Here is a 27,823-nt window from a genome sequence, read left to right as displayed (position 1 = left end):
AACTTCTATCCACTCTGTCTTCAGGACAGAGATCTCAGTTAAGCAATGTCTCAGTCAGCTCAGGACTGCTATAACAAAATAACTCAGGCTAGGAAAACAACAGAAAAGTATTTTCTCACGGTTCTGGAGGCTGGAAGTCCAAGATCGAGGTGCTAGCAGGGCTGGTTTCTGATGAGAGCCCTCTCCTGGGCTTGCAGTTGGCTGCTGAGAATTTCTTGCCATTTCCTCACATGGCCTTTCTTCTGTGCAGATGAAGAGAGAGGGAGAGGGAGAGAGATGTTGATTAATTGATCTATGGTCTCTTCCTCTTCTTATAAGGACACAAGTCCTATTGGCTTAGGGCCCCACTCTTAGGACTTGAGTTAAACTTAATTCGTATCCATGAGAATAGTGGTTCAATCTCTGGCCTCACTCAGTGGGTTAAGGATCTGGTGTTTCTGCGAGCTTGCAGTGTAGGTCACAGATGAGGCTTGAATCTGGTGTGGCTGTGGCTGTGGTGTAGGCTGGCAGCTCCCACTCTGATTCGACCCTTAGCCTAGGAACTTCCCTATGCCACAGGAGTGGCCCTAAAAAGAAAAAAAAATTAAAATATGATTAATAACACACACTTCCTGAGCCTCAGAAATGGTGACACTGAAGGATGTTGTCAAAGAAAACCATGGAATCTCCTTCTCTGGAGGTTTTTCAGATATTGGTAATAATCTTGCTGTAAGGCTTCAACATATGACTTTTTTTTTTTTTTTTTTTTTTTTTTTGTCTTTTTGCCATTTCTTGGGCCGCTCCCTTGGCATATGGAGCTTCCCAGGCTAGGGGTCGAATTGGAGCTGTAGCCACCCGCCTACACCAGAGCCACAGCAACTCGGGATCCGAGCTGCGTCTGCAACCTACACCACAGCTCACGGCAAGGCCGGATCCTCAACCAACTGAGCAAGGCCAGGGATCAATCCCAAAACCTCATGGTTCCTAGTCGGATTCGTTAACCACTGCACCATGATGGGAACTCCCAACATATTGAGGGGACACAATTCAGTCCATATCAGGCAACATTAACCTACTTAAAATGTTTTTTTCTACTATTTCAGCTTTACACAGAGATTTCTTTTCTTTTCTCCACCTCTTCCTCTTTCTCCTCCTTTCATTCTCTCTTATTTTGTTTCCCTATGATAGATTCTTTCCCATTCCAAAGAAGCTTCATGGTAACTTAGAAAATGTTTTTCTCCTGATATTTTTTTCAAGGCATTAAGTACATGGGTTCCTTTTTTGAATGCAAAAGGAATGACTGACAATTAACTCAGAAGAGCCCCAAAACATATTTTTCTAAATAGTCCCAAGAGTTCATGTTTGCTCTGACTAGATCCAACTCCACACGGCAATAAAAATGAGAGTGGGAATGTCCATCAGACCCGACTTCAGGGGAGTTACTTCTTCCATGTATTTAGCTTATGCAAATTCAACTACATACACTTGGAGGTGGGAGGACATCCTCTCTATACAACGTGATCTCTAAACACAAGGCGTTCAGCATATCTGCTATTCAACCAAAGAAACAGCGATGTGTCTGTCTAGGGAGGAAACTGTGTCCACAAGTAGATGTGCTGACAAACAGCATAAAGATAGTCTAGGACTCTGGTGCTACATTTGATGGGCAACCTGAAGTGTTTTCAAGGATACTTCTGACCCCATGTGATTTCTGTCTGATGATCTGTCTTCCAAAACTAACTGCAAAATGAGACTTAATTTTAAAATGTATCATGACAAGATGTAAGGAAGAAGGTGCGAGTTCAATTGACAAGCCCGAAAAAGATTAGTAAAAATTGCCCTAAATGGAGCAAGGAAGAGATTTCAGGCCTAGGGAACAGTACAAGCAAAGGCAGGGAAGCAGGAATATGGCCAGAAAGGTACTGGAGCCAGGCAAGTCAAAGGAATGTCTGCAGGAATCTCCTAGGGAGGCGTTCAAATGCGGACTCTCCTCAGCGGGACCAGGTTATGGTATGTTAACAAGTTCCCAGGTGGCACCGATGCTGCCGTTCTGGGAACCTCACGTTGATGACAAGAAGATAAAGGAGATCAGCTGGAAGGGTGTTTGTCAAGGGTAGCAAGAAAAAAAGTCAGGGTCATTTGTTGAGGTCACGTTAAATAGGGCCCCGAAAACCAGAGCAAGTTGTTGGATTTGTGGTTCGTTAATACTCTTGATCAGGCAGAGGAACAGAGCAAAGTATTAGCGCGAAAGTCTTAGGAATATGGTCTGACAGAGCTATGCAGGGACTGAGCTGGAAAAGGGCATTTTGAGTTAATACAGAAGGTTGGAAGAACTGGCGTCTCAAGGAGAAAAATTTCACTAAGGAGGGCAAAAATTTAGAGTTAGGAACAGTGAAAGCAGACCACTTAATGAGATTTCATTGTAACTTTATGTTCGAAGGCCCTAAAATAGGTGGTTATCTATTTCCTAACAAATGTCTCAACAAACATTCAGAATAACCTCTCCAAAGTTGGAAAAAACATCGTTTTTACACATTAGAAATACTGAATCGTGTTTTCAGAAAGCACTGCCAAAGAACACCATAATGGGCAAATATTTATACACCAGCTGACTGAAAACCTAAAGATTTCTCCTTAGGAGAAGACAACACTGACAAAATTAACCATAATGGCAGAGGAATTCCATGCTAAAGATAGACTTTTTTAATCCTGCCTTCTAGGCCAAGAACAACACAAGTAGGAAGAAAACAGGGAAGACTGAAATCAGATTTTTGTCATGATCTTGCTACCAATTGCTTGGCAGAATTGCTTTTTAAAAAGCTGATCTGTGCTTCCAGGTGCATTGTTTGGGCCCAGCTCTAGATAAAGATAAACATTCAGGCTTCCAGGGACTGGAATCACAAGAGTGACTAGCAAAGTTCATAGGAGCCGAAAGACCCTGGTGCCAATTAAAAACCATACATCCCATCACAGCAAGGAGGGAAGCTGTTGAATAATTGAATAATCTCAAGCCCTTCCAAAGGAGAATAAACAGATGATGGCCTGATCCCGTGGAGACTGGAGGGAGCTGTGTGCATTAGAGGCCTCTATCTTCTCCTCATACTTTGATTAATTATCCAGCTGTGCAACTGTCATTATCAAGGATATCTCTGAATCATGTGGCTCCGACAGTAACCAAATCTGGCTGTTCCTTTCTTTCTTTTTTTTTTTTTTTTTTTCTCCACGTGCACAAGCGCCTTGCTGTTTGGAAGAGAGTTACCTAGTATGTCACTTGAAACAAGTAAATGCTCCATTCACCGCGGACAACAATGGGTCCGTGCAGTGACTGGACTGTTTTTCACAGCACTGTTGATAGGCGTACACAGAGCTACACCTGGTAGATGAGAGAAAGCTGCCCTCCTGTAAATTGATCTTCCACTGGAAAAGGTTGAGAAACACCAAGCTTGAGATGACAATGAGCCTCATTTTTAAAATTTTATTTGCTTATTTATTTGTACCAGAAAACTCTACCCCCACCCCCTCCTCCCAATCCCAGCCTTCCAAAAGAGACTGGAACCTGTGATTCAAGATTAAGAGGGTATTTCTCTAAAGATTATTTTAATTTTCAAAGGATCCAGGGCTTCAGGCAAAGAAAACCATTTGAAATTGTAGAAGTCCTACCTCTTTGGCCAATCATGGGAGGAAAGAAAGAGATGGGAAAGGAGAGAGAAGGCTCTTAAAAAAAAAAATCACATTGACAGCTGCCTGTCCCACGCTCTCCTGACATCTATGACCAAGGTGACCGTGTCATCTTGGGTGAGTCAGTTCACTGTTCTGTAGCCAGGTCTACCCACTAGTTAAATCTGGATCATAATACATGTCTTCCCTACTTCCAGGGAGGCAGCACAGTAGTAGGGAAGAGAGACTATTCATCAATATTCCATCTTTTGCCCTCTTGTGGTTAACCAGGACCATGTGACTAGTTCTGACCAATGAAACGTAAGCACACTGATGTGACTCGTGTCCAGGCAAATGTAATAAAACCCTGGTGCAACCTTCTCTCTCCTCCGGTTTCCAACCCAGAGGCTATAGCTACAGACAGAGGCCCTTTAGTTGGGTCCCGGAGTCAACATGTGGAACCAAGACCCTTGCCAGTTTATCTTGTAAATATGTCAGGAGCAAGAACTAAAGCTTTGTTTGGTTGACCCTCCCTTCTCATCTCTCCGGGGCATTTTATTCATCCTTCCAATCCAATCTCAAATGCCACTTCTTCCATGAAACCTCTCCAGACAGGAATTCCCACAGCACTCTGAATCTCTATTGTTTTAATATTTACTTCATTTGGCCTAATATTACTGAAACTGTGTAAAGCATAATTCAGATTCTGCAGCTAAATGTACCAGGATTGAAATCTCGTCTCCATCATACACAGCTGTGCCTTAGGTAAATTAATGAAAGTTCCTAAATGTCAGTGTTCCCATCTGCAAAATGGGGTTAACAAGAGGTATCATGAGATTTAAATGAGATGCAAGGTCTGAGGTGTAGGAAGACACACATGAACCGCTCAGTTTATTATGTTTGTGAGCTGGTCCTACAACATTAAAAGGTATTAAGAGCCTTAAACATGGAGCCAAAATGCTCATCTGCTTTCTGTCTTCTGTCATACCTGGATCAGGGTCTCACACACATCATGTACACACAGTAAATGTTTGAGGAATGAATGAACGTTTTGAAAAAGAACAAAATAAATCATGGAAATGATAAAAAAAAAAACCTTTAATAAACAAAAGAAAGAAGAATGAGTAAGAAAGTTAAAAAAGTTAAAAAACAGGCATTGGACAAATTTTAAATAAACCACCTTGATTTGAGAAATGTGGAGAGATGTAATCTACATTAATGGGTGGCCATTTTCAGAGATGGCCTTGGACAGAAAGCCAAGGTAACCATACCCCTCTATTCAAAGCCCATCATCTTTGTTCTTCTAGATTTTATAATGTTTCAGTGAAATATTCACATTTTAAAACACTCTGAGGGTGTAATAAGATACGGATGCTCTGACTTTAGAAGTCACTCAGTATGACCACTGATAGATTTGATATTGCTTAGTAAAGTAAAAAATAATAACAAAAAAATAAAATAAAATAAAACAGTGTCCTTGAGGAATTCACTATAGATGGTGATTACTATTAAAAGGTTCCTCCTCCCCTAAGCCAGGTGTTATGATGCTTACAAATGTCCTTTAAGTGTATGGATGTGTTTCCCTTATTGGAACAGTTTTTTCCACCTTCTGAAACTTCCTTCACAAACGGGTCCTCACAAAAGATGGGTTTTCAGTCTACATTTTTAAGCAACAGTGACACCATGTGGCCACTCTGTGAGCTAACTAGTCTTCTCTCCCAACTGAACTTCCCCAGGGAGACATCAATGAGGTGCTGCCTTCTCTTTGGAATAAATTCATTCAAAAATCATTCAGTGAATGGCATGTAAATTCCCACGCTTAGGATACAGTCAATGATCTGTATCACTACACAATCTTATCTAGCAGATTATCTCATCACTAAACTCTTAACCAGGCACAGCCTATTCAGAGACTAAACTAGTCCCACAACAACCAAATCAAGTTCTTTGGACAAAACATCATTCAGACGTTACTGAGAAGGAACACACTTTAGAAGCCTGCTTCAGCAATGATGACACAATGTAAACGTGGTCTTCTCCTACAAGTGTCATAAGCCTCCCAGACCAAGTCCAGACCTTTTGTTTTGCACTCAGGTGACCCCCAGAATGCCTTTTGTAGAATTCACTATAGATGGTGATTACTATTAAAAGGTTCCTCCTCCCCTAAGCTGACCATTCCGTCAGGGCAGGAACAGAAGCTCTTTGCTCACTCTAGTTTCTGCATCCTCTGCCTCTCATGAGCAGATACTCATCCATTCATTCAACAGTTATTTGCTGAGTACCTTTTGTGTACCAGGCCCTGTTGCAGGTGTTGCAGGTTTTGCAGTGAACAAAAGTCCTTTCTCTCAAGAAGGCTGCATTCTAGTTAGAGCCCCCATTCTATCAGGATGGTCAATAAAGCAAACTCTAGTTGAGTCAGGCAATAAAGCAAGATAAGTGCTAAGGAGAAGTAGGGGTGCTACTTGGGTTAGGTGCTCAAGGAAGACCCGACTCATATGGTGACAGCTGAGCAGAGACCTGAAGAAAGTGACAGAGTCAGGTGTGTGGTTAGGGGAGAAGAGTCCTGGAAAACTGAACCTGAACTTGGGGGGAGCGAATGAAGGAGGAGGGAAGGGAGGGAGAAAGGGCTGGCTCGTGTGCCACTGGACAAGGAATGAGACCTGGCTTCTTACCCTGACTCTTCCATAAGCAGCTGAAACTCAGGCTTCCCTTCTCCTCTCCGAACCTCAATTTCTTTACTCTAAAGTGAAGAACTTAGGTAATCGCAAAAGTACCAGTCAATATGAAGACGCTCTGTCATGCAAAGTCAGAGATTGCAACCTTTAATGGCATTTCGTGTCTGTACGTGCAAGCTCTCGTGTGTGTGATTAATTTCCCAAAGCAATTCCAGGCATTTGTGTTTCTTTCAAGAGCGATTACACAAAAAACCCCACTATTTGCTTACTAGTTAAAAGAAATTGATCTGGAGTCTATGGGATTAAAGATTGGTTGGTCTCACAGAAAGATGTACCCTTTTGGAGACTTGTCATTATGTGCCCAAACACACTAATTGCTAATGGATCACGCACTGCAGTTTGGCCCTAGTAATCATTCAGGCAGGGGTAAAATGAGCAGTTAGCTATGAGATATCAGCACCTTTTAAGTATATGACATTTTACCAAGAAATGAACTCCCACTCTGGCAACCCTCTAGTTGGATGGTTTCAGCTCTATTAATGTCTCAAGCTCTCTGGTAGTACAATGACAGCTACATACAACACAGCACATACACACCATACAATGAATACGATAACAAAGAGTTATAAAAGCAAAGAAAACAGGCTCCAGATTTTAAATGGTTCCTTGGTTATGTTTCTCAAACTTTCATCAGCATTCTCACATGTAGAGCCAAGAACAGAAGACAAGAGGGATCCCCTGCTGGATCAGCATCAAAGGGCCCATCATCAAGATTTCAGGAATCAGTAAAGGTCCATCTGCCCACAGATGTCTCCTTCACTAAACCATCATCTTGCCATAAATGTCACCACTAGAGGTTCATTCTTTGGTCTGTTATTAGTTCTAGGATATTCTTTTTAAAATGCAGTGATGTTCCTGGAGGGAGCTGCCCGTTCCATCATAAATTGTCACAGATGCCTCAGGAAGAATAAGTAAGATCAAGAGAGACCGGAAGATGCAGCCTTGGACAGAAGTGCTAACATGGGAAGGGAGGGACAAGGTAGTGAAGCAAGCAGAAGGGGTGAAGGTAAGAAAAAGTGAGTCCCAGGGGGTGAGTTTCTGCTCTGTATGCCAGGCTCTACAGCTAGAACCTCTCCTCATGCATGGGAGACCCACTAATGCCATCTTAACAAATAAGGAAACTGAGGCTTGCTTAAAATCTCACAGTTGTCTGTAGAGCTGGCATCCCCATCTCAAGTTCACATACTCCCCCCCTGTGCTGGGGCACTGGAGCCCTCAAAGAGAAGGAAGAAGAGTGTGAGAGGGGGGCTAAAAACATGGAGAACTTAGGAGTTTCCATCGTGGCACAGCGGAAACGAATCCAACTAGTATCCATGAGGATCCGGGTTCAATCCCTGGCCTCACTTAGCAGGTTAAGGATCTGGTGGTGTTGCCCTGAGCTGTGGTGTGGGTCACAGATGCAGCTTGGATCCCACGTTGCTGTAGCTGTGGTGGAGGCCGGCAGCTGTAACTTCAATTTGACCCCTATCTAGCCTGGGAACTTCATATGCCACTGGTATGGCCCTAAAAAGAAAAGAAAAAAAAAGGGAGAACTTGACCTATCTGCCATTCTGTCCTGGATTAGCCCTGCCCTCAACCCCGGCCCTGAGCAGTGGAGAAATGTGGGTCCTCCCCAGGGGCAGCAGGCCCCCTGAGGGAGCTGAACAGGGTGACTGGCCCCAGCACCTTCTGGGATAGTGCTCTTAAGGGCTGTCAAACCCTAAGTAAGAGGCTGAGCAGTGCTGTGAATGAAGAGTTCACTTCTGGGCTGTGAAGCCTTGGTCATGACACTTAACTGCTCGGAGCCTCCATTTTCTCTTCTGTAAAATGGGAAGAAGTCCCTAGGAGGACGTTTGTGAGGATGAAATTACATCAAGCCTAGCACTGAATCCGACACATAATACATACATCAGTGCATGTTATCCCATCCTTTCTTCCCTCAGAGAGGACCAGTAAACTAGGGAAAACTGAGCTCATGATACCCAATGCACTTCCACTCTCCTTGCCCCTTAAGTTGTGGCTGATCCCATCCCCAGCTTCCCTGGGGCAGAAGATTTGCCGGTTACCTCATTCCCTGGACTTGTCACTGCATAGAGTCACTGTGCTCATACACTTTCCTGCCCAGGCCCAGCTGAAAGTGAAGCTTTTCCTCTGCTACAACTTAGAGGCAGCACCGGAACACATGAGGGCACCGTGGGTTAAAGTACTTTTCGAGGTGGGTATCACGTTGGAGAATGTGGAGGAGGGGATGTGGAAGAGCTGAGAAGCTAAGGCAAAACGTCCTAATTGGGTAGAGCCAAGAAATGAAACAGCTGACTTTGTAATTGGATACATATAATCTGCCCACTGGGACAAAGCCATATTTCTCATGTCCATGAGGAAAGGGCCAAGAATCCTTGACTTGGGAGAAGGAAGCAGGCTAGAAGATAGCTCTGCTCCTGGCCCTTTTTCCTATCCTCTTCCCACTCCTGTTGGGTCTATTTATTATTGAGTGCCTAGCACATAGTAGGCATATAGTATACATTTAATTAATAAATTACAAATAAATATTGGATGGATGACGGATGGATGAATCTTAATCTACAGTTACATCCTTACAGACTTTGAAACAGATTTTTTTTTAATTGGGTTACATGCATTCATGCAACAGATCTGCTGTAGTGATTCCTTTGTTTGCTAATATTTGGTACACCAGCGAGAGGATATATCTCAAACCCAAGTTTAATTATTCTCATACCCTATTATCTTCTGAGCCTCATAGCTTGACTTAGATAACACAGCCAAGTCAAAAGACTGCATCCCAAAGAGAAATAAGATTCCACTAATGTTACTATAATATCCCTGAAAGAAGAAAGCACTTATTCTTGAAGTTAGAATTGGGTGCATGGGTACTGGTTGCTTTATTGCTCTTTAAATCATCCATGTATGATTTATATAATTTTTTGTATGTATATTTCCCAAGAAAAAATAATTTAAAAAAATTTTTAATGAAAGAAAGGTAAAGAGAGGGTTAACAACCAGCTGGAGGCTCGGCAGAAAAGAATAAATCTTTAACCTAAGGCCTCATGCCTTCACTGTGGTGGGCAGCTCTGCTGATGGCAGAAGCACAGTGTGGTGCCCAGACGAACAAGTAGACAATGAAAGAAAGAGATCCTGTGATCTTTCCATCCTTGGATAGTCTTGAATTCCACACAGCTGTTTCTGGACAAAAGGACATCCTGGAACTGGAGTCTTCTCCCTCGGGATTGATGTTCGTGTCCTTTATTACCTAAGAGCGCCGGGTCTTTGGCGCCAATGATGAAAGCCAATTCACAGGCTGCCGTGGACAGAAAGGCTTTTTGTGATTTCCAAGTGCGTGCAGAGGCAGGCAGGGGCAGGCGCCCGGCACCCCCGCAACCCCACTCAGATCTCCAGGGCGCCGTGGAGTCCAGCTCCTCCACGCTGACCTTAGAAGCCCCGACAAGCCACTTCAAGGAGATTACCTCCAGTCTATTTTGCAGCTTTTTCTGAGTTTCCACAAGGTGGTTGTCTGGACATAACACATACTGGCAGTTCATCTTAACAGAGAGCAGAATGAAAACAGCCCGACTAAATCCCAAAGGAATTCACAGTGGCTGCTTTCAGAGGGCCTAGGGCTCTCTTCAGTCAGAGGACCCTGTGAAAGAACTGGCTGGGGCGGGGGGGCAGCTCCCAGGTTGGGGGAGGGCCAAGTAAATGAGAATTGCACCAAGAAAAAAAACACTTTTCACTTGGGCCTCTCCACCGTGCTTGTGTAGACTGTGATATTCCAAATGAAAAAAAAAATCTTTTTTAACAATGAAAATTGGGAGCTCCTGTTGTGGCGCAGGGGTATCGAACCCAACCAGTATCCATGAGGTTGCAGGTTCTATCCTCAGTGGGTTGAGGATGTGACATTGCCATGAGCTGTGGTGTAGGCTGGCAGGTACAGCTCCAATTCTCCCCCAGTCTGGGAACTTCCATACTGTGTGGGTATGGCCATTAAAAAAAAAAAAAAATTTAATGAAAATTACCTCATTATAGAATGATTTTTACGTTTGAGCTAATCATTGATATTTTTATATATTTGAAGTAAACTGAACCCTCAGTGCAATGACCCAGGCGGAACACCTCATCAATTATCCCTACTCCACTCCCAAGCTGAGCCACTGTCAGGGCCACACAGATTGTGAGATTATCAAACTCTACCCAAATAACCCCTTTTCCCCTCTTATCTAGCACACATATGTGGTTCTGAATGGGGCAGACTCATGGGCTCAGGCTACTGCCACAAAGTTCCATCAACTGGGAAGTTTAAACAGAAATGTGCTGTCTCAGAGTTTTGGAGGCTAGAAGCCTGAACTCAAGGTGGTGGCAGGGCTAGTCCCTCTGAGGGCTACAAGGCGACAGTCAGTTCCAGGCCTCGGTCCTTGACTTGTGGGTAGTCTTCTTCTCCCTGTGTCTCCTTACATCATCTTCCCTCTGTGTGCCTCTGTGTCCTACTCGCCTCTCTTTATCAGGACCCCAGTCATACTGGATTAAGGCCCCACCTAATGACCTCGTTTTAACTCCACACTCCCTGAAAGACCCTATCCCCAAATAAGGTCACATGCTGAGGTACTGGGCTTAGGACTTCAACTTGCGAATTGGAGACAGGGGTGACCCATAATGTAGAGCTTTGTCAAAATCCCCTTTCCAAGTATTGATCCCTGCATTTACAAAGAAAGAAAATTCTTCAAAACCGGATGCTCAAAGCAGTCACCTGCTCAAGTGAATGGAAAGGTGTGGATCTGGCTGAAACACCAAGAGGAATGGGGAAAGTTCTTGCCAAAACAAGGTAAGATATTGTTATACAGCGCATATTGAGCCACAGAGAGAGAGAGAGAGAGAGAGAGAGAGAGAGAGAGAGAGTGTGTGTGTGTGTGGTATGTGAGAGAGCAAATCCATTTCCTCAGTGCATTTCCTTGAAGTGTGCAATTTTCCTTCTTTTCAATTGTCTGTGTTCTACATCTTGCATATTTATTCATAATTTCACACCGCATGGGACCTATATTTAATCCACACCAAGACTATTTAGCAGTGCAAACGGTACATTCCATATTCTCGAGATGTCCCCGGACTAATTGGTTAAGATCTCCCATCACATACTCCAGGGGGTGGGGAGTGAGGTGGGGGATTCTATCACTCAGGTTCTCTCTCAGCTTTCCCTTCCTCTTCAGTGTCCCTTAAGTGGTATAGTAAGTATCTGAGTAATAAATAGCCATCGAGAAGCAAGTGGTGTCAGACTTGATGGTTTCAACTGTTGAGCATCCAAATAAGGGCTGGAGTCCAATGGGTTGTGGGCACATGCAGCCCCCTGCCCCTGGGGGACATCTATGCAGCATGAGGGACAAGGAGCTGTCCACCCTTCCTGGTCCTGCTAGAACCAAGATGAAGCAGGCAGGCTTGCCTCCCTCTATGAGGATTCTTCTGGCTTTTGGCTCTTTTCAACCTATGAAAGGCTAGAGCTGACCTGTGAAAGGATAATCAGGGTGACTAAAAGCCAATGCCGTGTCATCTGAGAAGGCGCTGAAGGAACCAGCCTGGAGTAGATTAAGGAGGAATCTTTAAAGAGCCATCAGGGACAAGGAATTGCTGATTAATACTGGTAGAAGTTCTGAAGAGCACAAAGGTCAGTATCAGGTCAATGTTACAAACATGAGCTGTCAATACAACTAGCCCCATAAGCAGAGAGCTTCCAGTCACTGAGGTGTAGAAAGAAGCACCATTACATAGGCTTTTGGAATCTGAATCCTGGCTTACCTCTTTCTGACCATGAGTCCTTAGGTAAACTTTATGTCTCTAAGCCAGTGTCTCTAGTCCATGGTAGATCCTCAAACATTAATACACACACGGCTTTCCTCAATCCTTTCCTTAGAGTTGAAATGGAGCAGGAACCTGTGGGGTCTCTCCTGGTACAAATCCTATGTATGTCCCTTGTTTCTTGTTCATGAAAAATAGGCTTCATTCAGCTTCTCTGACCTTCCCCAAGTTCCAAAAGGCAGATTCGAACAGCTGCTAATCAGAGATGGGAGGAAATCATAAACAAGGGAGGAGCAGTCCAGAAACAATAGTGCATCCATGGGGCATGGTCCTGGTTCCTCCTCGAGTTCTTCTGCTGGAACTAACCCCCATCAACAACAACCAGAAGGAGGATGGTGACTTCAGGCTGAGCACGAGATTCCTGGAGCACCACCTTGCTACCTCACCAGCTACCAACAAGAAGAAAGTGCACACAGTGGAAAACGATGATGCCTCTGACCCCTCTCCCCATCTGATTCTCCCATTAAAAGCTTTCATGGTCAAACAGAATCTTCAGAGTTGGTTTTTATACATGAGTCCACCTTCTCCCCAGGTCACCAGCCTCCTGAACAAAACAATTTTCCTTTCCAGCCAACACTCATCTCTCAAGTACTGGCTTTTGAGACACAAGAAATGAAACCCTAGTTTGGTAACAGAGTCACAGGTATTCAAAACTCTAACTTTCATTTCTCTCATTGAACAGAGATAATTCAATATCTCAGCATGGGTGTCTGGCTTTGGGTGTAGGGAAAAAAATCCACCTAAAATTCCTCTAGGTGATTGAGTAATAACCACAGAGCACACGTTTTTTTTTTACCACCACTATTCTTCCCTTCCTACCTAAAGGGGACCAAGATTTGAGCACCAGTTATCACATAAAACATTCAGCTCCATTTTGCTGGTAGTTTTAACCATGTTTAAATATTTCATAGAGAACATTTTTCTCTGAAACACTGTCTTGTCTCACTTTTTAACAGAGAATGACCTGAATTAATGTGGAGAAGCCAGAAAAAAAGAGAAGAAATTAATACAAGGCAAGCTTTTGTGCTAAAACAGGTGAACACTGTTTGGGTCTGTTTGTTGGCTTGTCCAGGTATGTGTGATGTCCAAGCACTAAGTCTTTCAGCACTTCAGAGACTTCCCTGACTGTGTGGGGGCTGGTGTGTTTAAACAGGCAGGGATATATATGCGCACACACACTCAGCTTCCCTCCTGGGGTAACTTAGATTGCTGTCCAAAAATATTTACTCCCTGCCTTCCCTCTCCAAGGCAGGAGCTTATTCCTGCACCCCTCTGCTTGGTCACAAGACTTGCTTTATCCAATGAAATGTGGGCAGACACAATGGGGCTCCACTTCTGAGTCTGGCCTTAGAGGCAGCATATGTTTCTACTGCTCCCTTGCCCCTCTGCATTGCCCCCATCAGATCACTGATGCCCCTCTGCCTGGGCCCCAGAGTGAATACTCATGAAGCAAACTCAAGCCCAGTTCACAGCCAAGAGCCAAGTCCAGTAGGACCATAACTTGAAATAGATCCACCCAACAAAGCACAGCCCCAATCAACCAATATTCGACACCTGAGCAAAAAGAATTAGGCCTCCTCCATGTCTGAGCAAATCTCACATTCTTCTAATTTGACTTGTACCATGTGATGGAGATTTAACTACATAATAAAGTGGTGCATATGTGAATGTCATTTATCCTGAACAGTATAATCTGTAGGCATATACAACATGAGTGTGTGTGTGTACATACATGTGGGTATATGCAATACGATGTTTCCAATCATGACACCTCCAACACTAAATGTGTGGGTTTTCCACAGCAAGCAGGTCTCCAGTTCTCTGAAGACACCAACTGGTTGTCCTACAATTTAATTCAATTCTGACACTAACTACCCAGAGTTAGCATAGACCCCACAGGTTAAAAACCCAATCCCACAAGGCTGCACACCCCTTCTGATGCCAATCACAAGAAGTGGCTCCCTAGGGTACCCATACTTCTCTGTCCCACTTGTCCATAAATCAAAGCACTGGTTTGATAATTAGTTATAAGAGCTCACAGAACTTAAGGGAACATTTTACGTTTTCTCAATGGTTTATTATAAGAGATCCAAATGAACCATCATATGAAGAGCTACATAAGGCCAGGTCCAGAAGGGTCACGTGCACAGAAACTTCTGTCCCTGCAGAGTTTGAGGCATTTCACCCTCCCAGCACATAGTTGTATCTGTCAACCTGGAAGTTGTCTGAAGCACATTGAGGATTTTATGGAGATCCATTACTTTGGCATGAATGATTCAATCATTGGCCATTGGCGACTAACTCAATCTCCAGCCCAGGAGAGGAGCTGAATGTTCCTATAATAACACGGCTAGTTCCTCTGACAACCCCCATCCTTAAGCTCTCTGAGGGCCCACCCAAAGTCACTTCACTAACATAAACTCAGGTATGGTTAGAAGGGGCTAATTATGCATAACAAAAGATGCTCTTCTCACACCCATTTCTCAGGAAATTACAAGAGTTTTAGGAGTTCTATGCTAGGAGCCAGGGATGAGGCCAAATACACATTTCTCATTATATACATATAATACATGAATGTGTGTGTGTGTGTGTGTGTGTGTGTGTGAAACTATCAGGTGAAGGACAATTGTCTGGAATGAGAGCCAGTTCCCCGGGTTGTGGTTGACAGTGTTGCCAACACAGTAGAGCAGTTACTCCAATCCATTGTTGCTTCTCCTAAAAGAGTGAAGTATGAGTGTGAGAGCCCCAAGGCTGAGCCATGATCCAGAGCAGCTGTTGAATCAACCAACTTCTACAATTCCATTTTCTTCATTGACCTTAATAGCTTTATTGACTGGACATGTGTGTCAGTCTCAATATATGGATTTTACAGTTTACTCACACTGGAATACACAGTTTGGGGAAGTTAAAAATCCCAGATCAGTCATCGTCATTAATTAACATGGACTGAATACTCATCCAGGGGTTGCCATAGAATTCAGGAGATGAGTCTATGGGATGATCTTGAACAGGTGCTTAATCCCTGGGCCTCAGGGCTTGGGTTGCACAACCTGAGCAAAAGCATTGATTCGATAATATCCTTATGCTACCAGGCCCATTGCCTCTCTCACTAGTCAGTGGCTAAGGAGAAAATGGAACCTCTGTTACTCTGTTGCTACTTAGGAGATTGTGTAGAATGTGCAGGTTCAAGAGGCTGGTAAGAGGCCTCAAGGGGACAGATTGGTTGGAAAATGCCAGACTCTTATGTGGCCATAAATAGGATAGAAGGCACAACTCACACCTGTGTAGGTTGGGGACTGTGCTCCAACACAGTGGCAATGTGGTCCTAATGGGGTGGGGCTCTTTCTCAGGTGAATATGGATGGCTTCAAATCCAGGGCAACGGAGCTGAAATGAGCACTGTGATGTTTGGAAACAGAGCCAAACATTGAAAAAAGGGCAATAAGAGGGGCTTCAAAAAGTGCTATTTAGTGCCTATATTTGGCTTCTGTTGTAATACACAGGAGTATAGGGATCCCTATGGCATGCAAAACCAAATGGAAAAAAAAAAAAAAAAAACAACAAAAAACTAACTCATATTTTATGTCATGGCCTGTACATAGCTGCTGTGAAGAAAGGAGACAGGAAAAAAAGTATCCCCACAACCCTCAGTTTCCCCATTCACAAACTGTAAGGATTTTATCTAAATGTTACTCACAGACTGCACTGTCTTAAAAAGGAGGAAAATAATAGCAATGTGCATATCCAGAAAAATAAGGACATTAGCAAAATATATTCATTTTCTATTGCTACATAACAAACTACCACAAATTTACTGGCTTAAAACAACACTCATTAATTAACTTGCAGTTCTCTGGGTCAGAGGTCAAGTATGGGATAGCTGAGTTCTCTGCTCAGGGACTCCCAAGGCTGCAATCAATGCGTCAACCAGGCTGAGTCTTTGTCTGAAGTTTCTAGGGGAAAATCCAGGTTCAGTCTTATTCTTGGTACTGACAGGATTCAGATCCTGTGGTTGAAAGACTGAGGTTCCTGTTTTCTTGCCAGCTGTCAGTGGGGCTCACAGGAGCTGTCTGCATTCCCTGTCACGTGGGCCCCCAGTCACATTATCAAGCCAGTTACGGCACATTAAACCTTCTCATGTTTTAAATCTCTGACTCCACTGCTTCTGACCTTGGATCCAGATGGAAAGGGCTCCTGTGATCAGGTTCACATGGATGAGCTCCCTCTTCAGGTCAACTGATTTGGAATCTTAATTATATCTGCAAAATTTCTTTTATTGTACAATGTAATATAATCACAGGAGTGATAGCTTATTCAGATTCTGCTCACACTCAACATGAAGAGATAATACAAGAATAAAGGTCATTGTGGTTCATCTTAGACTTCTGCCTTCCAAATAAATGCTTGCTTCTGCTTCCCCTCAAAGTCCTAGGGTCCTCCATCTGCTGTTGGCCTCCTAGAGCTCTCAAGACTATGGTTCCATCCAGGCCCATTCACACTTAATTCACCGCTTACCCCATTCCAGTAGGGCTCCTCTAGACTACTAGATAGCTGGCCTGGAAAACAAACTAGCCCCCTTTGACCATCCCATATGACTTTTGAATAAGGGAGTTTAAACAGGTAGCAGAATGGTTGGACCCCAAATTGGCTCTGACACCTCTTGGTGGAAACTTCGAGCACTTAGGTAAACTGGCACAGAAGATACATTAGGTCTGAGGGGCCTGTTGGTACCCCTTGATCATATTACAGAGTCCCCTCTCCATTCTGGGTGGGGCCTTTGTCGGACTATCATCAAGGACGAAAGTATGTGAAGACTTGTTTCATTCCTATATCCACCCTCTACCCAGCCGGGCAATGGAGTAGACCAAAGCTTCCTGCAACATTGTCCTACTCTGCTTCATTCACATTCACACCAAGCAGAGAACAAATGTTCTGGCTACTCCACAGGCTTGCAGTTTCATTGCTGAAAAACTGGGGTAGGTGTTCCACTAGCAGATGGTTTAATGTGCAAATCAGCCTAAGGAATCTGTTCTGGGAGACAGACACTTCAGTCAGAATTCCAAAAACAGTCATGGGGCACTTGCTTCTTGCTAAATTCTGTGCAGCAATTTTGAGAAAACGGAAGTTGGCATCTGTAATGTGTCCACAGGCTAAGGTCTATCTGCTACATCCATAGACAAGCCAACCCCCCAAATAAGAGGATTTCCTGGTTTTCCAATGAAAAGGTCCAAAAGAAAAGGTTAGGGTCAACTTAAATGTACAAATTTTAAGGGATTTACTTGCTCTAGAAAATGTATACATCTGATGTATAATTTATAAATTTATGTTCCCAGTCAGCTTAAAGATCTTATTATATAAAACAATTTGAAGGAGTTCCCGTCGTGGATAAGTGGTTAACGAATCCGACTAGGAACCATGAGGTTGCAGGTTCGATCCCTGGCCTTGCTCAGTGGGTTAAGGATCCAGCATTGCCGTGAGCTGTGGCGTAGGTCGCAGACGTGGTTCAGATCCCTCATTGCTGTGGCTGTGGCTGTGGCCTAGGCCAGTGGCTACAGCTCCGATTAGACCCCTAGCCTGGGAACCTCCATATGCCTCGGGAAGCAGCACTGGAAAAGGCAAAAAGACAAAATATATATATTAATTAATTAATTAATTAAAATAAAATAAAACAAAACAAAACAATTTGGAGAAATGACTTATTTCCATTCTCACATACTGTCTTAGTCATCTGGGGCTGCTATAACAAATTACCATAGCTTAAACAACATTTATTTTTCACAGTTCTAGAGGCTGGGAGCTCCAAGATCAAGGTGCTGACAGTTCAAAGGGCCTTCCTCCCAGTTTGCAGATGGTCGTCTTCTCGCGGAAGATGGAAGAGGGCCAAGTTCTCATGTCCCTTGTTATGAGAACACTAATCCTGCTCTGAGGGCTCCACCCTCAGTACCTTACTACCTCCCAAAGGCTCCTCCTCCTAATACCATCACCTTGGGGGTTAGCATTTCGACATATAAATACATAGAGGACACAGACATTCAATCCATAACACACGCCATGAAACAATTTTGTCAGGCTCTTCATGTGTACCTTCCACATCAATGTAACCTCTATCATGAGAACATCCTTTGGGGTTACCTAACCCGGCTGAATATTTCTGAAACCAGATTTCATGCTGTCTCCAAAATTTCAATTTAGGGCACAAGTAGCCTTGGTACAAAACTAATCATTACATCTGTCATAACTTCTTGTCCCTGTTGTGGTACATATTTGTGATCTCCATGACATAGCCATTGACTGCACAGCCTTTTAAGTGGCCTTTTAAAGACTTTTTACAACACCATTCAAAACTTACAATTGTGACATCACTTCATTCAGGTCTCTGCTCCAATGTCCCTTCTCAGCAAGACTTTCCTTAACCACCATTTCTAAATTACACCTTCTGCCATCAGCTCCATTTTCTACCTGTTTCATTTTTCTCCACAGAACTCATCTTCCAAGACTCTATGTTCCCCATAAGGGGAAAAAATCTTGTCATTTTATCATCTGTCCCCACTGCTTAGAACAGTATTTGGTTGGTCGTGTTCTAAATATCAAATACATAAGGACCTGATGCTTACTTTTAAATAAAAGAGTATTTCCAGGAGTGATCACTAAATTATATTACATTAAGTTATTGGATAGATAGCAAAATGTATTATTTATGTATAAATTTATGTATCTATCTTATGAAATAATGTGTATAACATTATGTATATTTTTATTAAGTAACATCTACAGATGTAAATCTACCATTAATTAAGGTCATTTTAGGCTAATATGTTTTCTCTAAATAATATTTTCATGGAAAAAGTTAAAATTTAAACAGTCACTAAGAGAGTACCCTATAATACAGGAGAAGAGCTAGGAGTCAATTTTTGGAAGGATAGGGGTCTCTTCTTATTTGGGTCCATATGCAGGTACAGAATAGTCATGTCTACACCATGAAAACCCCATTTCCTAGTCCTCTATTTTATCCAAACGTTGTGCTCTCTCAACTTTCATGGCAATGTCTGTTTTCTTCCATTTCTATAAACAGTCCTTTCACGACTCATTTTTACATTTATTTGCTAAACACGAAAGCACTCTGTTGGTCTTTGTCCAATTGCTGTTTTCAATTGATTACGCATTGTAGATCACTCCTCCCTGGCCACCTAATCTCCTGACAGAGTTCCGTTTTCTTAAAGTCATATTCCTGGCTTCCAGGCACCTCCCTGTCCTCCCACTCACCCCAGAACACATTCCTTAGCCTGTTTTCAGCATTCCCATCATTGACCCCATCCACTATACCCATACACCGCTGGGTAACATATTATTGTTTAGATGCATGGCCTGAACGCAGCTACCTGCATAAATTCAGATTCCTTTCTATAGTAGACACGGCAATGCACAGTTGAAGATGGGGAGACATATACACATAGAGAGAAATGGTAACTGTCACACAGCACAAGGATCATGTCCTAAGAAGAAAGAATTTTAAAGAACTGGTGGGGCAAAATGGCTGCCAGCAGCAGAGATCACTGCCAAGCACTAGAAGCCTGGACCTCCAAAAGTGTCCACATGACCTGAAGCTTCCACCACTGACCCCTATGAAAAAATCACTAGAATGTGTAAAGCACAGTGAACTGGAAAGTCAAGGTAGCCATTGTTTAGACTGTTGTATATTCAGAGGCAATTGGGAGGTGGGAAACAGCAGCCCTTCAGGGATACTAGCAAGAGAACAAGGGGTCCTGGACTTTATGGAGGTTGAACTAAGGGGCAAAGGGAAATTAAGCCACACATACCCCCCAAAACCCATAGCCCCTAATTATCCACTTCCCACTGAGCTGTGGTTTGTCACAGGCACTTCGTAAAGTTAATCCAACTGATTTTTGCACATAGAATAAAAATTCTTCCCTGGACCCTCAAAAATTGCTGGGAAACTTAGAAGAAAGGGATGTCACCCTCTCCTGCAGGATGGAGAGAGGCACTGGGACAGAGAAGGGGAGGGTCAAAGCAAATAGTCCCCGTTTCCTCTGAGAAGGTTTGATTTTGTTTCTCAAGTTGTGATTTCAGGGAAAAAAAAATCCTGAAGCACTCTTTTTCTTTGGTTTCCCCTCTGTTTAGTTTCTGTCTGTAATGCAAGAAGACAGTTGTGGTTATAGGGAAAAAAGATATGCTCTTTTTTTTTCTTCCCCATCACAAGTTTTTAATGATGAATTGTATACAAGGATTTTCTTTTCTTGAGAAACCTAAGAAAATCTCCATTCCCAAACTTTTGGCACACCTAAAATGGCATATATTCTTCTCAGTAAAGTAAAGCTATTTTAATAAAAATAGTGGCATTTTAAAATATTTTTGAAATTACATATAGGTAATAAACTCTTCATATTCATGTTTCTCTTTTTGTTCTTTTTAAAAAAATTTAAGGAAGAGTCTGTTCAGAAAATAGTTCCCCTTATTCAGGAATAGTTATGAATCAGTAATAAAGCCAGTACCACAGATTACATCTGGAGCTAGAAATATGTCACAGACAGTGATTTACAGTCTCATGACAACATAATTTATACAGTGAGAGATGCTAATTTCCATGCATCCTGATTTATTTCATTAATAATTCTTACAGGCAGTATATTCTGTTATTACCAAACTTATTTTAGATCAGTAAGTTTTCAAATTGGCTTATGATCAATTCATAAAAATACTAGAAGTAATCAGATACATAATAAATTGTTCCATAGAGTCAGATATAACTACTATGTAATAGTATATTGAGGTGAAATTGGTTTTAATCAGCTACCCAAAAAAGGGAAAATTTATACCATTCTCTGTTTAATTTAGATTATAAAATTCACTAGGGAAATCAAGGAATCGGATAGCTGATAGTTCTTAATAGCAATTGCAGTAAAACACATTTCACTGCTTGAAATTTGTGAGCCTCAATTAATCATGGGCTCAAATAGTTTTTAAAAGTGCTTTATAATCCAAATATTACTATCTCAGTAAGACACTCCAGTGTGTTTATTAATCCATATCTACTTGCATACCCTCCTTGACCTTCAGTCACATGCCTTACAGCTCAGCAGGCTTCAAGCAAGATGCCAAAACTCCTGCTCTCCTAATTGCGTGATTTTCAGTTTCTCCACACTATTTCTTCCCGGAGAACCATTGAAAAAATAATCCCCTGCCAGTTTAGTCTCCCTTCTTAATGACAATAGACTATGCACTTGTTATATTTTTGGTATTTCAGAGCCCTTTTCTTTAACCTCCCTTTTTAAAAAATTACCTTTCCAGAGTCTACTCCTTTTCTATTTTCTAAACTAAGACAACCTCATTATTAAATGCCTCAAGATAGAGTCTGTCCTCCAGAGAAGAAAATGCTAAATTCTCTCCTGTAAGCTATTTCACTGATTAACCCCCTTTTTCCTGTATTCCTAGAATCTCCACTCTCAGATGATAGGTCTCTATCCTGTCTATCATGGTCCCTCCACTACCAAGAAGGTGCATAGTACTTAGCAGGTGAGTGAATCTGTCATCTGTTAAATAACAAATATTCAACAAAAAAAAAATTTTAAGGTCCAACCGGCTTTACTGAACAATTTATGAATTGAGCAGCACACCATCTAGCAAGTAGAAAGAGCTCAGAGGAGTTGTACAGAATGGAAGTATTTTATAGGCAGAAGAAGGGAAAGAGTGAATGGTTTCAGGCTTAGGAACCTACCTATGGGAGACTGAAGGGGGCTATGGGTCATATTACCTCACTGATGCTGATCAGACAATTCCAGACTGACCAATTAAGACTACATTCCTGGGGGAGGTTATAAATGCAATTAGGTTGCCTAACAAGCCTTGGTTTACTGACATGGGGCTTAGCACAAGTGACTCCATTTGGGGCATACTGTTTCTTGTTTAACAATTCCCCCCTTTGATCAGACTCTCAGCATAATTGAGAAATGTGATCAAAATTTAAGGCATTAGCACCACTCTCAGCTACCACTCTATATTCTCGAAGCTTTTATCAACCCTCCATGTAGTATCCATATATCATGGTGCTTTTGCTTAACCTCTGTGATATTCACAGGTCAAGGTCTTGGATTTATAATCTTTAAATCTATCATTCCCTTCATTCCTTTTCTGACATTTCAGTCTTAGGGAGCTCATTTGCTTGGTAGTGAGCAGCTCCAAAAGTGCATTTAAGGCTTTTGAAAGAACACAAAGCACCAGGGAGATTATATGATTATAATAAGTAGGATTCCCAATATGTGGAGTGTACTCTGGAGCCATAGTCCCCAAGACCCAAACCAATCAAAATTGAGTAAATCAATAAAAGACCCTGTTGGGATATAAAATTAATACACAGAAATCGACTGCATTTCTATATACTAACAATGAAAGATCATAAAGAGAAATTAGGGAAGCAATCCTGTTTACCATTGCATCCAAAAGAATAAAATACCTAGGAGTAAACCTACGCAGAGACAAAAGACCTGTACTCTAAAAACTGTAAGACACTGATGAAAGAAATCAAAGATGACACAAACAGATGGAAAGATATACCATGCTCTTGGATATTGGAAGAGTCAATATTATCAAAATGACTACACTACCCAAGGCAATCTACAGATTCAATGCAATCCCTATCAAATAACCAAGGACATTTTTCACAGAACTCAAACAAAATATTTTAAAATTTGTTTGGAAGCACAAAAGACCCAGAATAGCCAAAGACATCCTGAAAAAGAAAAATGGAGCTGGAGGAATCAGGTTCCATGACTTCAGACTATACTACAAAGCTACAGTCATCAAAACTATGTGGTACTAGAACCAAGACAGAAATATAGATCAGTGGAACAGGATGGAAAGCACAGAATTAAACCCACACACCTATAGTCAACTAACCAATGACAAAGGAGGCAAGAATATACAATGGAGAAAAGCCAGCCCCTTCAATAAGTGGTGCTGGGAAAACTGGACAGACACATGTAAAAGAATGAAATTAGAACACTTCCCAACACCATACAAAAAAATAAACTCAAAATGGATTAAAGACCTAAATATAAGACCAGATACTATAAAATTCTTAGAGAAAAATATAGACCAAACACTCTCTGACCTAAACCATAGCAACATCTTCTCAGATACACCTCCTAGAGTAATGACAATAAAAACAAAAATAAACAAATGGGACTTAATTAAATTTAAAATGTTCCACACAGCAAAGGAAACCCTAAACAAAACAAAAAGACAACCCACACAATGGGAGAAAATATTTGCAAATGAAGTGACTGGCAAGTGATTAATCTCCAAAATTTATAAATACCTTCTGAAGCTCAATACCAAAAAAACAAACAACCCCATAAAAAAATGGGCAGAAGACCTAAACAGACAATTCTCCAAAGACATATAGGTGGCCAAAAAACACATGAAAAAAATGTTCAAAATCACTCATTATTAGAAAAAATGCAAATCAAAACCACTATGAGGTACCACCTTACACCGGGCAGAATGGCCATCATCAAAAAGTCTACAAACAGTAAGTGCTGGAGAGGGTATGGAGAAAAGGGACCCCTATTACACTGCTGATGAGAATGTAAATTGGTACAACCACTGTGGAAAATGATATGGAGATTCCTCAGAAAACTAAAACTAGAACTACCAACTGATCCAGCAATCCCACTCCTGGGTATCTATCCAGAGAAAACCAGGACTCAAAAAGATATATGTACTCCCATGTTCATTGTAGCACTAAATACAATAGCCAAGACAGGGAAACAACCTAAATGTCCATCGACAGAGGAGTGGATCAAGAAGATGTGGTACATATACACAATGGGATATTACTCAGACATTAAAAGGAAAGAAATAACGGCATTTGCAGCAACATGGATGGACCGAGAAATTATCATGCTAAGTCAAGTTGACAGTCAGACACCAATATCATATGCTATCACTTACATGTGGAATCTAAAAAAAGGACACAATGAACTTCTTTGCAGAACAGATACTGACTCACAGACTACAAAAAACTTATGGTTTCCAAATGAGACAGGTTGGGGGACGGGGGGATATGCTGGGGGTTTGGGATGGAAATGCTATAATTTGGCTGTAATGATTGCTCTACAAATGTAATAAAATTCATTGAGTAATAAAAAAATAAAATCTCCCTATAAATACATAAATAAATAAAAGACCCTGTTGAAAGAGTCACCATTTTAAGCCAAGAGGTTTGCTCAGTGATCTTATATAACCGAGTTTCTACTTCTCCAGAAGTATTAATCCGTGTGTAGCAGGTGGTATTGGCCAAAGCACAAACACTTCCTGGCTCAGCTGAAAGATAATCAAGAACAACTTCGGCCAGAGTTTAAGGGTTTTTTTTTTTTTTTTAGATCTATTGCTTTAACAATGAATTCTGTAGCATTTTCAAGCTGAGGTTTCTGACCACATCCTCATTCACATTTACTCCTAAGCAGGGCAGTAGGAATCTGTCAAAGAGAGCTCATTTTGAATCATGAATGCCTCTTGGGTAATGGATAATTCCCATTTCAATCTGTGGCTCAGGACTGGAAATGTGACATAGAGGTCAGTAAAAATTTAAGGGTCAGATGGCCACAGTTTTATTGTAGTTACTATTGCTTTGTGTCCCTTTCTTTGTATAGAGCCTGAAAATTGAGTTCCCCAGGTTTGGGGTTGTTAACCAGTAAAAGGGATATGGACAAGGGTCTCTAGCATCATGGACAGATCAGGGTTTTTTGATGACAAATCCAGCACTCAGAAAAGTTACCCCCCGCCCCTTTGCGATGGCCTAGGAGATATGGGTGATGGCATTATCGTTCCAGATCAATGGCCAGGTAAAGAAAGGGAAGGGGAAAAATAGATTTCATGTTTAGTTAAAGTAAGAGTCTTGATCCAGCATTGTAGGAAGAAGCAGTCTACCTCAATATAAGCTACTTCTCTTCCTAGTTAATTTGATTTGGCGGTCTCTAGCATTTCTACAGGACCAGATGTCTCTAGCTTCTACAGGTGGAGCCTTCTTTGGCTGTGAGATGTGTGCTCAAATCTTGAGTCCCTGGTGTTAGGCTGCCATCTGGATAGTGAGGAGGACCTGGTATAGTTCCTTCCAGAGAGATTCAAGAGCAGTCTTTGTTCTTACTGACTGCAAGTCAAAAGTGTGGGAGAATACTGGAAATGTTAGTTTGGAGAGTTGTAGCCAAATATTTGAGGAAAGTAGATTTCGGGGATCCAGTCCAACTTACAGTTATATAACAAAACTTCAAGACAACAAAAAGGAATATAACCTAATATAGACAAAGCTGTGAACATAATTCTTCTCTCTACAATTATCCCCATTTCTTTATTTCCAAGGATCATCACAGTAAAACTAATTTGTTCGCATTAAATGTGGCTTGGTTATTTACATAAGTGCAATAAGAATAGCGGTTGACCATATATAAACTCTTTTTAAGACTACTGTGCTGGGACTTTCTATAAGGAATCACAGATAAAATTCTCAAAAGTGTCTTGAGGCCAGGAATCCAAGCCAAAGTTCAAGCTGTTCCTTAAAGCTGTTTGATCGTATCTGAGTCTACACATATCTCACTCAAATACAATATTCCAGTCAAAGGCTTAGTAATATAGCCAATGTTTCTAATTGTATACTTTTATAAGGAGAACATATTTTTATTGAACTTAAGTAAATAACTACTATATTGCCATAAAAAGAATGCTCAAGAGCATCCAAACATTGGAGGGATCAAGTAGAGGGGGAAGTAAATGCATCACCTTTGTTCACAAAGGTATATTTTACCAAACTACTCAGCTTTAAGAGAAAAATATTCCTTAGATCTTGGACAAACAAAACATTAAGGAATTCATTCAGTCCCGTGTAATTACTACTTGTTCTGATTGATATCCAGTTTTTTCATTAGTTCTGGAAATTCTTACCCAGCTCAGTTCTATGCTTTTAAAATTATCAGAAACCGTACTTACCAAAAAAATTTTCCAAGAATTTTTTGAAGATGAGGCAACTTTATGGCAATGCTTTTGATAAAGCATCAGACTAAGATAATAACTATCTTTAAATAACAAATGCCTGTTGTTAAAGACCTGATGATGGTTCATCATAATGGATTGACAAAGAATTTTTGTTATGTGATATACATTTTAATATAATAACTGGAATTATGACTGATAACATTATACCAACACATGTCCAGGAATTTTACACAATTTCTGGAACAATAACAACATATACACACATAACATAAAGAAGGCTTAGTATTACTTTTTATTTGACCAAGCTCACCACTAATTACACACATCAAATAAGCCTAATTAGTTTATTATCTCCCTTTTTATAAAGCAAGAGAACAAATATTTTGAGATGTTTCAGGGGTCCTCTGGAAAATTCCAAATTTAGTTCAAGGTCAAAAAGACTTCATATAGGATTTGATTTGGGGGAGGTTTGTCAAAAATATCAAAATATTTTAAAACACTTGGTAAAATGGGATCACTGGTTACTCTGAAATAATACTTAGTTATCTATTTAGTCAATGGAACAATTAAAGACTTCACAGGAAATTACAGAAGTTTACATAGTGCTGAGCTAAATTTAGTTCCTTTAATATCAAGAGGAGTAGGTTTACTTAAGTAACAAAAACCTGACAAAGACAACATGAAACATGAGTAATTAATTTGACAAGATACAAGATCTTTATTTTTTCTAAGCAGATTACTTAAAAGATAAAAAAAAAAAAACCTTTTACAATATTTTATCATGAAGAGAAAACCAAGAGTCCAAAAAATTTGTTCTCTTAGGAGTTCCCATCGTGGCCCAGCAGAAACAAACCCAACTCGTATCCATGAGGATGCAGGTTTGATCCCTGGCCTCACTCAGCAGGTCAAGGATCTGGTGTTGCCCTGGGCTGTGGTGTAGATCAAAGTCGTGGCTCAGATTCTGCATTGCTGTGGCTGTGGTATAGGTCAGCAGCCATAGCTCCGCTTAGCTCCGCTTCAACCCCTAGCCTGGGAACTTCCATATTCTGCAAGTGCGACCCTAAAAAGAAAAAAAAAAAATGCCCTTTTAACATAGAAAAGCCAAATATTAATTCTGCACAAGCTTAATTTTGACATTAAAATGCATTTACTTAATTAAATTCCAATCTTACCTAGTCCTGACAGCCCATAAAATTTCTTTTCCTTATTATTTCTAGCAGTATTAATTATATACAGTAGAAATATTAGCCCTTAGAAACCTCTAATTTCTAGTGAAAACTAAGAAGTAAGCGATTATGAACTGTCTTTTACATTAGCATTCTATACATTAGTAGACTTATAAATACTTTTCATAACATCAGGAGACAAGCTTTCTCATAGAAAATTTCTCAGCATGGCATAAAACATGTTTACCAAAAGTCAAAAATATCTTTCTCTGTAAAATGAACAAAAATAGATAAATCTATAATTGGTAATTAATGTTCCAGTATTTTATTTGGAAATAATCTGAATAGTCAGTGGATTTAACTAGACTCACCATTCAACTTAACCTAGCAAAACTTTAAGTTTAAAAAAAATGGGGGGAAACTGTTTAAAAACTTCACCTAAAAC

The 27,823-nt window shown here is 41.2% G+C and overlaps 1 protein-coding gene across 12 annotated transcripts in view; it reads right to left on the bottom strand.

Moving 5' to 3' along the window:
• LOC102159243 (uncharacterized) overlaps positions 1 to 27,823 on the bottom strand; it is a 360,278-nt gene that overhangs the window by 257,815 nt on the left and 74,640 nt on the right. For 9 of the 12 annotated variants that reach the window (XR_014807781.1, XR_014807775.1, XR_002345453.2 and 6 more), the window contains exon 3: positions 120 to 242. The gene's annotated coding sequence lies outside the window, so the exon portion shown is untranslated. Of the gene's footprint in view, positions 1 to 119; positions 243 to 9,226; positions 12,599 to 14,264; positions 17,240 to 17,987; positions 18,039 to 27,823 lie in introns of those variants that run through there. The other 3 variants (XR_002345455.2, XR_002345459.2, XR_014807783.1) reach the window with 3 other exon arrangements.

Source organism: Sus scrofa, chromosome 6, assembly GCF_054392235.1.
Source record: "Sus scrofa isolate SSC_HxYL_T2T_F1_AM1 chromosome 6, Sscrofa_HxYL_maternal_Yorkshire_Landrace_v2.0, whole genome shotgun sequence".
Lineage (NCBI taxonomy): Eukaryota > Metazoa > Chordata > Mammalia > Artiodactyla > Suidae > Sus > Sus scrofa.
Note: the sequence above shows the minus strand (reverse complement) of the source record. Positions and strands in the feature narration are given on the sequence as shown.